Source organism: Mobula hypostoma, chromosome 14 (genome assembly GCF_963921235.1).
Source record: "Mobula hypostoma chromosome 14, sMobHyp1.1, whole genome shotgun sequence".
Classification (NCBI taxonomy): domain Eukaryota; kingdom Metazoa; phylum Chordata; class Chondrichthyes; order Myliobatiformes; family Myliobatidae; genus Mobula; species Mobula hypostoma.
In genome coordinates, this window is record NC_086110.1 from 23,425,556 (window position 1) to 23,438,859 (window position 13,304).

Sequence of the window (13,304 nt, forward strand, 5' to 3'; positions counted from 1 at the left end):
GGACCTAAGGCTCCTGAACCTTACTCCTGGCAGCAGCAGTGAGAAGAGAGCGTGACTTGGATGGTAGGGGTCCTTGATGATGGTGGCTGCTTTCGCGTGGTGTCAAGCCTTATAGATGCCCTCAGTGCTGGGGAGAGCTTTCCCTGTGACGGACCGAGCTGTATCTGCCACTTTTTGAGGGCTTTTCTGTCTTTGGGCATTAGCCGCTCCATACCAGGCTGTGATGCAAACAGGCAGGATAATCTTCGTGGTGTCTCCCTCTTGTCTTCCTCTCCCCATCCACTGTAAATCAACTATTATATATAGGAATGTTCAAGTGATGGGCCAATGAAGGTCCCAGGCACGCTGCTCATCAAAGATTCAGTATCCTTGAGTAAGAAAATAAAAACCGGGAATGTTGGAGGAAGGAAGATATTTTTGGTACATGACTGCCTCATTGAGAATGAAGGACATGCAGGAGATAGCTTGTGCGTGTGAACTACCATTTCACACTGATGGAGATGAGAAGGTCTTCCAAGGTTATTTTGGAATCTACAGCAAGTAAAGGCCTCCATTGTAAGAAGTCGTGGACAAATAAAAACAGAGGATTTAAAAAATTAACTTAAAGAATTCTTCATGCACATTTTTATTGTGTTGGACATGAATACATCAATGTAATCAAAACTGAACAAAAGGAACTGCAATGAATTTCTGTGCACAGCAGGTAAGTATAGATCTTGTCCTTGTGTTTGCAAATATGCAATGAGCTGACAGGATATTATCCCCTTCTTTTTCTTGCAGAATGCTTTCCTAGTATTTTCAGTTTAATCTGGAATGGTTCCAGCTGGCTGGGTAACAAGATTTTGAGGGTACCAATTAGTGACAATAACTCCCTCCAGGGCAGAATGAAAATATCTAGTACCTTATCCATACCACTTCTGTTTTGTACAAAGCACCTAAAAATGGAGAGAGAAGTTTATAAAGCACAAATAGAAAAACCACAACATAAAGCAAGTTCAAAGAGAAAGAATTCCTTGTTCTTTTGGTTACCTGGGATGAATTCCAAGAATATCAAAAAATCTGTGCAAAAATACTTTTCCTGAACTATGCCAAACTCTGCAGCACAACATGTGCCTTTTTTTTGACTCTGCAGTTGCTTTATCACTAGTTATTTTGTACATTGTCAGTTGTTAAAACTGTGATTTTTTTTGTTCTGATGCTATACTGTGTGAGTCGAGTCATCTGTTTACCATGTGTTGTGGGTGTAGGATGCCAAAAGTGCCATTGCTATACTGTGTCTGGGTAATTAGTGATTGAAGATTTATTACACAGTACTGCATTAAAAGAAGCACCACCATGCTTAAAATGGCCATGTCCATTTATCTGCTAAAATAGTTACATGGCAAAATAATTATTTAGAGTTTTATGACAGAGAAGCAGGCAATTGAACCCAAAAGATAATTATGTACCCACAAACCTTTTCCCATTTTGCTTCATCTCTCTGATCAAGGTGTGCTTGAATTCCATTCCCTTCTTAGAAATCAGAATCAAATCAATTATCACTGACATACATCATGAAATTTGTTGTTTTGTGGCAGCAGTACAAAGCAATACATAAAATATACCATAAGTCACAATAAGAAATAGATTAGATTATGAGGACACGCAGTCCTCTTTTATTATCATTTAGAAATGCATGCATTAAGAAATGATACAATGTTTTTCCAGAATGATATCATAGAAACACGTGACAAACCAAGACTGAAAAACTGACAAAAACCACATAATTATAACATGTAGTTACAACAGTGCAAAGCAATACCGTAATTTGATAAAGAATGGGCACGGTAAGAAGTCTCAAAGTCTCTCGAAAGTCCCATCATCTCACGCAGATGGTGAACCTCCAGTGCCGCAAACTTGCCGATGCAGCGTCCCGGAAGCATCCGACCACAGTCTGACTCTGAGTCTGTCCGAAAGCTCCGAGCCTCCGACCAGCTCTTCGACACCGAACCCCATCTCTGTCGCGCGCATCGACCCCGGCCCCGGCAACAGGCAATAGGCAAGGCAGAGGATTTGAGGCCTTCCCCTCCGGAGATTCTCGATCGCGCAGTAGCAGCGGCAGCGAAGCGGGCATTTCAGAAGTTACTCCAGATGTTCCTCCATGCTTTTTCTCTATGAAATCAGGATTGTGCATGACATCCTACTTCAAGGATACGATATCATTCGGAACGGCCGCGCGCGCTGCGTCGCGCCGCCATCTTCTCCTCCCTCTCATACATATAAAATATGTAATAAGTAGTGCAAAAAGAGAGCAAATAGTTTATGGACGCTGATGGTGGATGGATGGTGGAGTGACAAGGCTGATGCTTAATCAAGATCCTTTCATTGAATGGTGTGTATTTGTATAGTGCCCCTTTAAGGCAGGGAATGGAGATTGACGGATTTTTCTGCTGGGAGATGGCATGTAGCGAACAGGCTGAATGGCCTTGTGTGTTGTAATGAGCGAGTACATCCAGAGAATGATCCCTCTGGTGTGAGATTGACACCAGGACAAGGAACTCTGAGGTCAGGCAACTAAAAGCTTGGTTGAGGAAGAGGATTTTGAAGATGTTTTCAGAGAGGAGAAGGGTGCAGAGGGTGAAGCAGGTATTTGCAGTACTAAAGTGACCCGAGAGCTGAAGGCATTGCAACAAGTCATGAAGTGAAGAAAGTACCAAATGTAGTGACGGTTTCTTTCTCTGTTTGACCATTGCACCTTTGCTAATTTGCAAACTTTTTTAAAATGTTGCTTTAAAGTGTACTGGCCATTTTGTATTAACAATGCTCTGCTTTTATTGGATAACTTTTTGTCAATGTTGTAAGCATGGGAAGTTGCCCATGGAAACCGATAAGAACTCTAAATTGTTCACTGGCTCTAATTTTCAGCTTTTCCGCCTCTTTCAACACGCTGGGTTTAACTGCAGTCATGCAGTGATTTTGCTAGTCTCTCTCCTTCCTAGTTTTGGTTTGACTGGATTTGCTATGTGATTGGGCAGAGTGACAAGACACAGGGGCAAAGATTGCCCATGGGGGTTTATTTACAATACAAAGCCTGTCACTGGAACGATAGAGCACAGCCACACAGTGATGATTTAAGAACCCTTCACAGTTTTATGCCTTGACATTTACTGTTAGCCATTTAGAAATACTTGCTCTGAATCTACTGTGCAGATATATGTTCATTGGATTTATTGCTGCACATCAGGAAATCAACTTGACCTTAAATGAATGAAAGAACCTGCCAGAATGTAAGACCTTTATTCAACAGGGACTAGAAAAGAAGCTGCCAACAGCTTCCTCATAATTACTGCTGTCTGCTTTCGGACATCTTGGAGATTTCTGCCATATTCCGGTTTCTCACCAGGTATCGAAAGAAAGAATTGTGACACATGATTTCGATCGGTCCAAAGCACTTCCCAACCATATACAACTTAGTCACTTTGTAACCTGGGGAATAGGGTGCCCATGTTGTACATAGCAAGATCCCACTAAGCGTACTGCGATCAGGACCAGGCCATCCTGATTTTGTTAAGTTGATTGTGGAATGAAAGTTGGAGAGAATGCTGAACAAACTCTTTATTCCAACTGTGTTTTGTTAGGGGTGTTGATGGGGTCTTATTTAAATATATATCACACATGCATCTTCAGTCTGACAATTTGCTTGTGTGTGTGTGTGTGTGTGTGTGTGTGTGTGTGTGTGTGTGTGTGTTTAGGTTTACGCTATTTGCAAAAACAATGTGATCTGCCTCGAGTAACACACATAAAATACTGCAGGAGCTCGGCAGGTGAGGCAGCATCTTTGGAGAGGAATAAACAGTTGACATTTCAGGACAAGACCCTTCACCATTGATGCTGCCTGACCTGCTGAGTTCCTCCAGCGTTTATGTGTGTTCCCCTGGATTTCCAGCATCTACAGAATCTCCTGTGTTTGTGACCTGTCTGGAGTTTTGCATTTTGTATGGGGGAAGGTGGGTTTTGGGGTCGATGATCAGGATGCCATTCCTTTTTGTGTGGGTGGGGGTTTGATCTTTCTCTCAATGAATTTCATGTTCTTAATTTGTCTTGTGGCTGTCTGGAGAAGATGAATCTCAGAGTTGTATATGGACACACAGTTTGATAATAAATGAACCTTTGAAACTTCTGCTTCAACTGCGGTCACGTAAACAAAAGGTGCATATGTACTCAGGGATGCCTGTGGTCCGTTAGGCCCAACAAAGGCTTCGCCAGAGGAGGCAGCCGCATCACTACGAAGATCGCTGTGTATGCGGAACTTCGTAATAAAATCCATCAGTGTGATTGCGCGCCTTGTGCAGTGCAGTGTGGAGACTGAATGTGGAAATAATTCACCCACGAAGAAATTGATCGAGCAGTGTTTGATTGGACCCTGAAGAAAATTGGTATTAAGTCTCTGTTGTGCTGTTAGGGCAAGCAAAAAAATCCTCGTTATGTCCTAGGAGGGTACAGTACAATTCAGCACGTTGACAGTTGGGTCATTGAGGCTGCCCTAGCTCTTCCAAACATTGAGTCAGTTTCGCCCCTTCCTATCCCCACTTTCTCCCAGAGTCTTGCAGTTTTTCTCCCTGGGGTATTTGTCTTGGAACGTGTGTATTGCACGTGATGGGAATGGTTTTTTGGCCCCTGATATCCTGATGTCACAGTTCCATTCTGCCATCCAGTTATGTTTAGTATACTACAGTAATCTACTTTTCCCACATCCCTGAATAGTTAACAGTCTGCACTAGTGTCAGTGGTACTGCACCTCACCTTGTGAACCTTTAGCATTGCGAAGCATCTCCAGGCATGTCATGCAGCTGCAATCAAGCAAACTTTGACATCTCTACTAGAAAGGAAATGTTCTTCTTGACACTGTGTGTTTTATGCCTGGTCTTGGAGGAAGAGAAACAGTTGGAGATGTTTGAAAATTGCGGTGGTCAGATGCTTAGTAACTGAGTGAAGATTCATTGCCTAGGAGCATGACCAACAAAAAAAAATACAAATTGTCTCATCTTGCGAGGTGGAAATTAAAAAATGATGCAAGATTCTGATGTGGTATATTTTGTTAAATGTTTTAGAGCTTTTTGCATTTGAACTTAGTACAGTGTGTTTAAAAAAAACCTGGTGAAGCGTCTCATTTTCACATTGAACGTGTCAGTGTGACTTTCCAAATGTCCAGGGAACGGGTGTATCTTGCCTGGGTTGTGTTTCTTTAGAAATGACCTTGTTTTAAGTCCTTTCTTCTGGCTCACTCAATGGCTCTGTCAATACTCTGCTCTATTAAAGTGCCATGCCTTGCGTGAAGATGTCTTTGTCAAGCCAGTTAAACCACTCCCAGCACCCGATCTGCATCAACAAAGAGACATGGTTAGTTGCTTGTGGTACTGGATCAATCTGAGAAAAAAAATCAATTATTTCTCTCTCTCTCTCTAAATTATATTGGATCACCAGTTTATTTCGTTAGACTTGCTGCTTGTTGGGGTATGTGGTAGTATAATACATGCTTGCTTTTCATGTCAACTCTTTTGCCCCTTTTAGGTAAAATCTGATGGACAGAATTCGTTTCTTACTTTTTAACCTTCATTCTTTTAGCATGGCCTCTTTCCTCCATACTATGGAACATAGAGCACTAAGCACAGTACAGACCCTTTGGCACACAATGTTGTGCCGACCTTTAACCTACTCGAAGATCAATCTAGCCCTTCCCTCCTACATAGCCCTCCATTTTTCTATCATCCATGCACCTATTGATGAGTTTCTTGAATGTCCCTAATACATCTGCCTCTACCACAATCCCTGGCAGGACCTTCCACACAACCACCACATATTACCTGGGTAAGAACACCCCCATTACAACCCTCTAGCATCCCTACCAAAACCCTTTCTGACAAATATTTTCTGTCCAAGGTGGATTATTTCTCCTGTTGGAAGCTCACACAAGCATCCACGGTTCACTCTGTATCCCCCTTCATTAATGAATTGCTTCAAGAACTGTTACCCTGTGTATCCCCGTACAGACTTGCCTCAGCCGTCTGTTCTAGTTACATACATACCCTCTCTGGTTTCCTGGCACCATGCTAAGTCCTTCTGCTCCATAAAGTGCAACCACGCTCATCTCAATCTCCATTTCCAAATTGGCAACTTCCACCTTGCCCATGCTTTAGAGTCCAAACTTTGGACTGTCCCCAACTTCTGCTCTGCCTTCTTTTTGAGTGTTAGATAGTTCTCAGATGCCTTTCTGTGTCTCTGGGAGTTACTGCTGTGGGTGAGATGATATCTATCTGGTGTTAAACAATATGACAACAATGAATAAATAATACCTTATTAGTATCAGTGCAGAGCCAGTGCACAAAGGGAGTGTTTGAGATGCTGTTCCCTATTAATAATACAGTGAAATTCAAGCTATAATGATCACCGTAGGGAATAAGTTCAGGTAGTCATTTTTGACAGGTGATTTCCAGTTCGAATCATTTCAGCACAATCTGCAAAACCATCTACATCATGAGCCTTTATTGTCAGTAATGGGCACAGTTCATTTGTAAACTAGGAGATCCCTGTAGAAATACAAAAGTCAATCCCATTAGGAATGTTACAGTCGGATTCCACGCAGACATCACTCTAGCTGTCAAAGGTGGTCACTTTGGCAAGGTGATACTAACTCTCCTCTCACTCTGACATGCCATGAACTGTATTGCAGTTTTTGACAGCGAGACCGACACGTGACACGTGTTTCACTCTGGATTTCATCATTTGCTTATTATTACCGAAATGCAGCTTAGACATCTGTTCATCTCCCTGTGTAAAATGTGCTGCGTTGACATTCAGGGCACCGTTCTTTGTTAGCAGAGATGTTGTTCGCAGCCATTATAATAAACTGCCTGTCTCCCTTTACGGTCCCATCGAGCTGCCATGGGCATTCCCCCCCCCCCCCCCCAGAGCTGGTATCTGTGACACTGGTCGTCACAACTGCCTGGAATTAGCCAGCATCCAGAATGCATGGCGATGAGCAAGATCGCAACGTGAAGTTGACAGCCTACCGTGGATAGGCATTTTGACACTTCTAAATGAAGTCCTATGTTGTTGACACAAGAGACTGCAGGTACAGAAATCTGGAGCAAAAACTGAAACTCCTGGAAAAACTCAGCGAATCAAGCCCATTGACGTTTCAGACCGGGGTTCTGCATCAGAATTGAAAATTAAAGAGGTGAAGCTGTCGGGATTCTGAAATAAAAATAGAAAGTACTGGAAATACTTGGCTGGTCAGGCAGTGTCTGTGGAGAGATCATTGGAGTTAATGCTTCAGGTTTATGGTATGGAATTATGAGGGGTGGAGTGATCTCCTAGACTTGTGTCTTTGTCTCGAAGAGAGGAGGCTGTCCGTAGGAGTATGGGAGGGAAATGAGGAGTTTTATGGCAGGGAAGTCCCCTGTCATGCACCTCCTCTTCTCTTTCAGGGATCATGTGGTTTTGAGTTGGGTGGAAATTATGCTTTAATGCACAAAGTATTATATTTGTGAGAAATTGAACTGGAGGGCTATTTATGTGCATTCTTGTTCATATGCAGTGTTCAAAAATACTTGAGTATTCTGAATGCTTCATACCAGATCTCATGACCATCCCTGATAGTCTGATCGCTTCAGTTCAGACAGGATTTGGTTCCGGTAATGTGATAATTTTAAACTCCCACTTTCCCACACCTCAACAGGAAAATAACAGGAAGTTTCTGCTGAGCTCCATTTGTTCAAAGACCTGAGCAAGGACCAACCAGCCTTCTCCTTGTTATAATGGCAGACCAGCGACCAACCAGCATCCAGCAGGTGGATCAGCCTTGTGCTCTTTTTGTTAAGGAGCTGCTTACCCCTGTCTTTTTTATTTTAGCCTAATGGGCGAGGCTGGATCCATTAGGAAGGAAGTATCGTGAGCACGCGAGCTGTTCCTCCAGCCTCAGCAAATGTGCAGAGGCGTCCTTCATCTCTGACCTCCCTTCTACACCCTGTCTGTGGGAACATTACGAATCTCCAGTTACGCAGCACCCATCTCTGTCCGTGGGCTCCCTGGCTTCTTGTCACTGTCTGCTAGCCATCAGTGTCTTGATGTGGCTCCACCCCCCCACCCCCCACAGCCCAGCTGTAAGGTTTACCTCACCCTCACTGTGCTGTGTGGAATGATCCTGTCTGAATGGTACCCACTTGCCTTTCAGCATAGAGTGGCTGCACAAGGTTTGCTTCTTCAGACCTACAAGCTTTGTAACATGTAGGCTGGCCAACAGACCGATCTCTGAAGTCATGTGTCAGCGCACTCGAGTGAGGGCTTTACTCCAAGAATCAGGTGGAATGTGATTGGGTGAGGAAGGAACTAGTGCCAGACCTGAGGTGTTGCCAAAATTCCCAATGAGGATTGTCCTGCAATCTTCACATTGCCAACACGTACAAACTGTTCCTAGCTCCTTTCGCGAAAGTGGATGACCAAAGTCACAGAGCCAGGTTTCCAGCTTTTGAGTGACTGTTTATGCGGTTAGTGCTGCTGCCTCTCAGCTCCTGCAACACCGGTTGGACTCTGACCTCAGGCGCTTCATGTGTGGAGTCTGCATGCTCTACCTGAGACTGCTTGAATTTCCATTTGTTTCCTCTCACCTGTCAAAGGTATGCTAGTTGCTGGTGGGTGACAAGAGAATTGTAGGGGAGAAGGGGATTGTGGTAAATGGGTGCTTGATGGTTCGCGTAAATGAGGTGGGCAATGGGCTTGTTTCTGTGCTGCATCACTATAATTGCGACTCGCTCTGCAGTATCAGTTGGCGTAGAAAGCAAGTGTTAGGGCAACACGAGCAGTGGTGGGAATATGCCGCTGTGGCCATTACAGGGACTTGGCTGTCACAAGGGCAGGAACAGCAGCTGGATGCTCCAGGGTGAAGATGCTTCGAAAGAGTCAGGAAGGGAGGTAACAGCGGGGGTAGAATAGCTAATCAGGGACAACTGCAGAAAGGGAGAACATCCTGGAGGGATCGTCTATGAAGTTAGAATGGATGGGAGTCAGAAACAGGAAGGGAGAAATCACTCTGTTGGGAGTATTCCATAGACGACTCCCCCACTCCATCCCAATAACTGCAGCAACACTGAAGAGGAGCAGGTCAGCAGAGAGATTTTGCAAAGGTGCAAAAATTACAAGGTTGCCATCATGGGTGATTTCAACTTCCCTAATATTGAGCACCTCCTCTGTGCAAAAAGTGTTGATGAGGTGGAATTTGTTAGGTATGTCCAGGAAGGATTCCTGACACAATATGTAGACAGGCTGACGAGAGAAGAGGCCATTCTGGATCTAGTACTAGGCAAAGAACCTGAACAGGTGACAGATCACCCGGTAGATGAGCAGCCAGGATACACTGACCACAACTCCCTGATACTTACTGTAACCTTGGACATGGATTGGAGCAGTCAGTACGTTACAGTATTTAATTAGGAGAGGGCTAATTATGATGCTATTAGACAGGAACTGGGGAGCATAATCTGGGACTTGGTAATGCACAACGGAAAAGTGAAGGTTGTTTAGGGAGTGCTTGCATGAGGTTTGTCCTTTTGAGGCAGGGAAACGACAGTAGGGTGAAGGAGCCATGGTTGACGAGAAGTGGAATGTCTAGTCAAGAGAAAGAAAGAAGCATACTTAAGGTTTAGGAAGCAAGAATCAAGGTTCTGGAGAGTTGTAATATAGCCAGGAAGGAGCATATAAAGAGATCTCTGAGAGCAAAAAGGAGACATAACAAGGCCTTAGCAAGTAGGATTAAGGAAAATGCCAAGGCATTCTACACGTATGTGAAGAACCGGAGGATGACAAGTGTGAGGGTAGGACCGATCAGGGATAAAGAAGAAATGTGCCTGGAATCAGAGGAGGTAGGAGATGTCCTTAATGAATACTTTACTTCAGTATTCACCAGTGTGAGGGACCTTAACAAATGCGAGGTCAGTGTAAAACAGACTAATATGCTAGAACATGTCAACGCTAAGAAAGAGAGTGTGTTGGAGCTTTCGAAAAACATTAGGATGAATAAGTCTCCAGGGCCAGATGGGATATATCCAGGATTCTATGGAGAGTGAGGAAAGAGCTTGCTTTACCTTTGGTGGTGAGAGGTCTTTACGTCCTCATTGGCCACAGAATTTGTACCAGAAGATTGGAGATTGGCAAATGTTATCCTTTTGTTCAAGAAAGGTAATAGGGATAATCCTGGGAATTATAGATCAGTGAGTCTTACATCAGTAGTGGGCAAACTATTGGAGAGGATTCTTAGAGATGAGGTTTATGAGCATTTGGAGAAACATAGGCTGATGAGGACTTTGTGAGGGGCAGGTCATGCCTCACGAAGCTGATTGAATTCTTTGAGGTAGCGAGAAAACAAATTGATGAAGGTAGAACAGTGAATGTGGTGTATTTGGATTTAGAACTATGGTTTCCTTAGTAGGTGCACACTGAAAGTCAGGAGATATAGAATCCAGGAAAACTTGGCTGTGTGGATTCAGAATTGCCCACAGGAGTCAAAGGGAGGTAGTAGCTGGAGTGTATTCTATGTGGAGGTCTGTGGCCAGTGGTGTCCCACAAGGATCTGCCCTGGGATCCCTTTGTGACTTTTATAGTTGACTTGGATGAGGAAGTGGGAGGGTGGGTTAATAAGTTTTCAGATAACATGAAGTTTGGTAGTGTTGTGGATAGTGTAGGAGGTTGTCGTAGGTTATAATGGGACATTGACGGGGTGCAGAGCTGGGCTGCGAAGTGGCAGATGGATTTCAATCTGAAAAGTGTGAAGTGGAGCACTTTGGAAGGTCGAACTTGAAGATGGAGTACAGGGTTAATGACAGGATTCTTAGCAGTGTGATGGAGCAGAGGGATTTTTGGGGTCTACATCATAGATTCCTCGAAATTGCTGTGCAAGTCGATAGGGTGTTTAAGAAGGCTTATGATGTGTCTTCCCCCTTCCTTTCCACTCCTGATGAAGGGTCTCAGACCGAAACATCAACTGTTACTGAATTCCATAGATGCTGCCTGACCTGCAGAGTTCCTTCAGCATTTTGTGTGTGTTACTCCGGATTTCCTGCATCTGCAGAGTCTCATGTGTTGGTTGTCATTAATCAGGGGATTGAGCTCAATATCTGAATGGTGAAAGTGTTCTTTGTTAACGTGAATAGCAGTGTGGTGTAGAATTCAGATAACTCACAATATTTTCACAGAGAACTGTTACTTCACACCTCTAACATTATTTCATTATGCCAAGCTGAATCCTCTGTCCTTTCTCTCTCTCTCTCTCTCTCTCGTTCTCTCATTCTCTCAGTCACACAAGTGTATTATTTTAATAAACCCATCTGTTATTGAATGTGGTACTGTCAGAATTTGCTGAGATAAGCGTGTTCTCAGTCTCTGGAAACGTTCGTGCGCTTTCAATTAGGCTGCCAGAGAAACTGCTTCTGCATGGGAGAAGATGGATATTTTGCAAACTTGCGGTAGTGAATCTTTTTATTTATTACATTCCATCGTTCGGTAACAGTAAAAATCATCATTTTAATTTTGTAGTGGGATGTAAGATCAATTAACTTCCTCATGTTCCTTTTGGCCTTAGGGTGTGCGAAGACATCCAAGAACAGTGTCATCATTTTGTGGCTCATACCTGCTTGGCCAGGCAATCTGTCTAAATGCCATTGCCCAGCAGGCCTGTGAAACTGGTTGAAGCAGACATTAGCTTTGGCATTTGTGACAACTATTGCCTCCACAACCTACCATATATGCACGGAAATGTTGAAAAGGAGCAAGATTGGGTGCTTTATTAAAATAGTGCTCCAGTAACCTCTGAGAGAGCTCTAGCATAGACTCTTTCTAGAGTACTACACCTGATTATCAGCAACATGCTATTGATGGTGCAAAGCTGAACAAAATGTGTTTAAAATAACACACACAAAATGCTGGAGGAACTCAGCAGGACAGACAGCATCTGTGGAAATGAATAGATAGTTGGCATGTTGGGCTGAGACCCTTTTTCAGGACTTGAAAATGCACAGAAAGTAACCTCAGGGAGAGATTAGGCATACTAAGGTTTGGGATGAGAACTCTGTTGCCACTATTTAAAAGCTGTTTTGTTTTATAACATAGAAAATCTACAGCTCATTACAGGCCCCTTGGTCCACAATGTTGTGGTGACCATGTAACCTATTCTAGAAACTGCCTAGAATTTCCCTACTGTATAGCCCTCTATTTTTCTAAGCTCCATGTACCTACCTAAGAGTCTTTTAAAAGACCCTGTTGTATCCGTCTCTACCACCTTTGCTGGCAGTGCATTCCACGCACCCACCACACTCTGTGGAAAAACTTACCTTTGACATCCCTCCCTTGTGACCTACTTCCAAGCACCTTAAAACTGTGCCCCCTCGTGTTAGCCATTTCAGCCCTGGGAAAAAGCCTCTGGCCATCCACACAATCAATGCCTCTCATCATCTTATACACCTCTATCAGGTCACTTCTCATCCTCCGTCGCTCCAAGGAGAAAAGGCCAAGTTCACTCAACCTATTCTCATAAGGCATGCTCTCCAATCCAGGCAACACCCTTGTAAATCTCCTCTGTACTCTCACTATCGCATCCACATCCTTCCTGTAGTGAAATGACCAGAAATGAGCACACTGCTCCAAGTGGAGTATAACTAAGGTCTTATATAGTTCTACTTGCTAACAAAGATCCAAAATGTCGCTGTTCGCCCACATCGATTCTAAGAATGTAGTCATCTGAAGACTAAGGCTTGTGAAAGTGAAATAGGGCTCTGACAACGATATATAATTTATGGTTTAATGGTAGGGTGGTAGGAGAGAAAATATTCCTTTTAAACTGGCTCCTTCAATATGTCTTAAAATGGTGGTTGTACGTGAGTCAGTGAGATAAATTTATTGAATGAATCTATTATGACTCAAGCCTTGCTCTCTCACCTTGTGTAAAGCTCAAGGTGAAACTTCATCTATAAAACATTTAAAATGAGACAATATACTTTTGGCTTCACTCCAGAAGCAAGGTCACCTGAACTATCGTTGAACTGCTTTTGGCAGGTATGCACATTCGGAGCTGAGCTCGAGATTGTTGTCAACCTGTTGACTGAAGCGTATGAAAGGAAGGGTCCCTGAGTTAATCCCGACCATCAAAGACCAGCTACTGCTCTGCCTCTCATCCTATGACAATAAAAGTCCCATGATGAAAACCCTGTCAAGAAAAAGGCAGCTCCCACATCTCAAGAGCTGCCTCCCAATAAACTTCTTTTGTCCGCCAGAACAGC

General features: G+C 43.6%; 1 protein-coding gene across 2 annotated transcripts in view; it reads left to right on the plus strand.

Moving 5' to 3' along the window:
* bcar1 (BCAR1 scaffold protein, Cas family member) overlaps positions 1–13,304 on the plus strand; it is a 268,517-nt gene that overhangs the window by 17,215 nt on the left and 237,998 nt on the right. The window lies entirely within an intron of this gene.